This window comes from Oncorhynchus clarkii, chromosome 32 (genome assembly GCF_045791955.1).
Source record: "Oncorhynchus clarkii lewisi isolate Uvic-CL-2024 chromosome 32, UVic_Ocla_1.0, whole genome shotgun sequence".
NCBI classification, from domain to species: domain Eukaryota; kingdom Metazoa; phylum Chordata; class Actinopteri; order Salmoniformes; family Salmonidae; genus Oncorhynchus; species Oncorhynchus clarkii.
Window position 1 is genome coordinate 13,131,424 of NC_092178.1, and position 4,658 is coordinate 13,136,081.

The window sequence follows — 4,658 nt, forward strand, 5'->3', positions numbered from 1 at the left end:
GGGAGAGAGGGGAGGGAGGGAGGGAGGGGGGTGAAAAGAAGTAGGGAGGTAAGGGAGAGAGGGAGGGAGGGGGAGGGAGGGAGGGAGGGAGAGACGTGGAGAGAGGGAGGGAGCGAGGGAGAGACGGGGAGGGAGAGACGTGGAGGGAGGGAGGGAGGGCGGGAGGGAGAGACGGGGAGGGAGGAAGGGAGAGATGGGGAGGGTGAGACGGGGAGGGAGGGAGTGAGAGATGGGGAGGGAGGGAGAGACAGGAAGGGAGGGAGGGACAGGGAGGGAGGGAGGGGGAAGGAGGGAGGGAGGGAGAGACAGGGAGGTAGGGAGGGAGAAACGGGGAGGGAGGGGGGAGAGAGGGCCTCGCCAGAGGCTCATTTTCCAACCGTGGACCAGGTGATGTCACGACATGTTCAAACTGGAGGATGTCCCAGAGAAAGTGAGAAAAGACAGAAGAGAGAGAAAATAAACTTTTTTCGAACAACTGCCAGCAAAAAGAGGGGAGGGGAAAGAAGTTGGACATGATCACTCTGGCAGTAACTTCTTCTCCCCCCCCCCCCCCCCTGGTAAGAAGGTTCCAGCAGAGAAAGCCTAAAGGGAAAAACGGTGTGGATTACAAACCGGACAGCAGCAAAAGGATTTTACCCACCTCAGCACGAATATACCGTACATGTTGGATTAATGTGGTCGTAACTGCGGGGATCTATCAATAGCTGTAAGTATGGATAACACTTTTATCGATTCCATTCGCGCTAAAGCAAGTCATTTCTGTCAGTAGCGCACTTCTTTCCCAGGCTACAATATTTAATGATAGGCCTGCAATGCAAGTGGTGCATTTTACTTTAGATAGTTTGCCAACTGTTTATGTTGTTTGATAAATTGAATTAGGCTATGGGGCTGTAGGTAATAGAATAGCAACATCTACTTGGAAACAGAGTACTCCGAGGTGTTTATCAACCAATCAATTGATTCGCCTACCTAATGTGCGCATTGAGTAGCCTACAACTTAAATGGCTGATTTTGTAACGAAGAACTTGCTGAGAGCAATTACACGCAATTTAACATGTTATGCCTGAAGTGGTAAACCAAGTGGGAATCTTTGGAAGTTTTCCAAAAGAAGTGGAGCCTGATGATGATCGTAGTATAATAGATGATTACCATTGGCGCAGTTCTAGAATCTGCACTATGTTCAATATACCGTAGCCTTACAATATGAGTGAGGGAATCAGGGAAAAAATATAATTGACTTTAGATCAGTTTCTAGCTGCAACTTCATCCGCGGATAGATTTGGTGAAGAAGTGAATTAGTGTGTAACTTTAGTTTCATGTGGCTGCCTTTGCCCAATGGAGACGAAATATCTGCATTCAAAGACGTGGGGTTTTCGAACGTTAAACTTTTATGTAGGACTAATGTGATAGGACTACTACGTTCACCAATCGCCTATGGGAAGCTAATTCCCCACCGCTCAACCAACCAACCAAAGCACCGAGCAACTCTCCACGGCGATGGAATTGAATAGATTTCTGTCATGGATTTCTATAATGCCCACTATGAGTTATTTCCACTGCGTTGGAGCACCGATTATCTGGATGTTTGCCAGACTTAACTCACTTTGGAAGCTTTCCAGGTGTCACCATTGACAGATACGTGTGGAAATACTGTCAGTCGATATACTTTTCACATGACCCTATACTATTCATCTCCAGCTTCAGTCGGCTGTGCTTCTTTGGTCTTTTCAAAGGGGGATGATTTAAGCTACCCTTCTCTTGAAGGTTGAGCGGTGCCATGGAAAATGTTTGTAAATGTGATGTCAGCCAACCTAAACTACTACTTTTTACGCATGAGTTGGAAATAAGAACCCCCCCTCACACACACACACACACACACACACACACACACACACACACACACACACACACACACACACACACACACACACACACACATACACATTTAGTGCCCCCCCTGACAACAAAGAGGGGAAATTACGTTTTAGAGTTCCTGCAATTCTACACATTTCGCCATGGGGCAGGCAGAAGATTGAGCAATTTTATAACTAATATCCTGCAATCCTACACATTTTTGCCACAGGGTGAAGAGACATTTTTGCCCCAGGGTGAAGAGACATTTTTGCCCCAGGGTGGAGAGACATTATTGCCACAGGGTGGAGAGACATTATTGCCACAGGGTGAAGAGACATTTTTGCCACAGGGTGGAGAGACATTTTTGCCACAGGGTGGAGATACATTTTTGCCACAGGGTGGAGATACATTTTTGCCACAGGGTGGAGAGACATTTTTTACCACAGGGTGGAGAGACATTATTGCCACAGGGTGGAGAGACATTATTGCCACAGGGTAGAGAGACATTTTTGCCACAGGGTGGAGAGACATTATTGCCACAGGGTGGAGAGACATTATTGCCACAGGGTGGAGAGACGTTTTTGCCACAGGGTGGAGAGACATTTTTGCCACAGGGTGGAGAGACATTATTGCCACAGGGTGGAGAGACATTATTGCCACAGGGTGGAGAGACGTTTTTGCCACAGGGTGGAGAGACATTTTTGCCACAGGGTGGAGAGACATTATTGCCACAGGGTGGAGAGACATTATTGCCACAGGGTGAAGAGACATTATTGCCACAGGGTGGAGAGACATTTTTGCCACAGGGCGGAGAGACATTTTTGCAGTTTTAAGCTAATGTCCTGCAATTCTACACATTTTGGCCGGGGGCCCTAAGTAACCCCTTGTGTCACTTATTACTGGGGCCGGTCCTGGTTGAAGGCTATCACAAAGGTCTACCATCCAAAGGTCTTGTAAATAGGGCAGTTTTTTTCCCCCATACACCTGTTCAGAAAAACAACTTTGGGCCTATAGCTTAAAGGTCCATGGTCTGGCCACATGGTCAGGCCACATGGTCAGGAGAAGCTCCTTGCCCAAACTTTTCAGTTCGCTGCAGCTAGTGACTGGAACAAGCTGCAACAAACACTCAAACTGGACAGTTTTATCTCAATCTCTGCATTCAACGACTCAATCATGGACACAATTGGTGACAATTGTGGCTGCTTTGCTTGATGTATTGTTGTTTCTACCTTCTTGCCCGTTGTGCTGTTGTCTGTGCCCAATAATGTTTGTATCCTGTTTTGTGCTGCTGCCATGTTGTGTTGCTACCATGTTGTTGTCATGTTGTGTTGCTACCATGCTGCTGCCATGTTGTGTTGCTACCATGTTGTTGTCATGTTGTGTTGCTACCATGTTGTTGTCATGTTGTGCTGCTGCCATGTTGTTTTGCTACCATGCTGCTGCCATGTTGTGTTGCTACCATGTTGTTGTCATGTTGTGTTGCTACCATGCTGTGTTGTCAAGTGTTTCTGCCATGCTATGTCGTTGTCTTAGGTTAGTCTTTATCTAGTGTTGTGTTGTCTCTCTTGTCGTGATGTGTGTTTTATCCTATTTTTTTATTTCTATTAATTATTATTTTAAATCCCAACCCCAATCCCCGCAGGAGGCCTTTTGCCTTTTGGTGGCCGTCATTGTAAATATTAATTTGTTCTTAACTGACTTGCCTATTTAAATAAAGAGTACATTAAACAAAAATATGACCAATCAATATTCCCTACGGAAAAGGAGTTTCAGTGATTCTCAGTGAACAAGGTTTCATTCTAAGACCCGTCCATGTTCGTGAGGCTGTGAAAAAAGTCTGCACGATTGTCAAAACAATTGTTTCCAGTATCTATGCACTTCTATGTGCAATTTAAACTAACACTTGTGACCTTTACAGAGCAATCATCAATCCCAGGTGTTATTTGACAGAACTGATGGGAACTGGAACTGCTTTGGCTTCACATAACGATCACTCATGAACACTTTCTGAACGCAGCCCAGTGGAGATAGAGTAAGGATTTATCTCTGTCGTCCTTTGTAGCTAATTTGGTAGAGCATTTCACTTGTAACGCCAGGGTCGCGGGTTTGATTCCCGCAACCATCAATAAATAACGACTGTAAATCGCTATGGACAAAAGTGTCTGCTGAATAACATATTATTTATTAAATGAGACAGACTTTGAATATTGTCTCCATTAGATTTGTTCAAGTCTGTGCTTAACCTGGGTCAGTGGATATTTGGAGGGACTGTTGTAGCCTGAAGACGGTTACTGTCTTCATTCCATGTCCCGTGTTGCAACAGGTCTGAAATACATGCATGCTTAGCCTATTTGTGTTTGTGTGTGGGTTGGGGAAGCAGCTGGTTGTGTGTGTGTTCTTATTGCTCAGGGCTCTGACCCTACAAAATGGTTTTGAGGTTGTTTTCATAGCACAGCACCAAATGCACTGCTCAGCATCTGAGAGGGTAAAGTCCTGTGATTGGGCTGTCACTAAGGGGGGAATTCCGACCCGATTTAAGCGCGCGTAAATGGAACGTAATTCCCTTATAAATGCACTTTTCTCTCTAAGCGTATTCTGACCTTGAATTGAAAGCATGAGACTCGCATGCTACTCGCCCGCTGTTAGTTTGGGGGAGATTGAATAAATGAAAGTGTGTCTACAGATACGACGTATTCTGACCTTGACTTAATTCCCTAACAATTCCACCACTTTTACGCTCGAGGAAACCATGAATAAGGTTTAGTGAACCTGCCGGTTTCAAGTGGAAAAAGCATCTACTTGAT

General features: G+C 45.4%; 1 protein-coding gene across 4 annotated transcripts in view; it reads left to right on the forward strand.

Moving 5' to 3' along the window:
- Positions 1-561: 561 nt before the first annotated feature.
- Positions 562-4,658, forward strand: part of LOC139392412 (collagen alpha-1(XVI) chain-like) — a 161,143-nt gene continuing 157,046 nt past the window's right edge. For 2 of the 4 annotated variants that reach the window (XM_071140386.1, XM_071140388.1), the window contains exon 1: positions 562-706. The gene's annotated coding sequence lies outside the window, so the exon portion shown is untranslated. The remainder of the gene's footprint in view (positions 707-4,658) is intronic. The other 2 variants (XM_071140385.1, XM_071140387.1) reach the window with 2 other exon arrangements.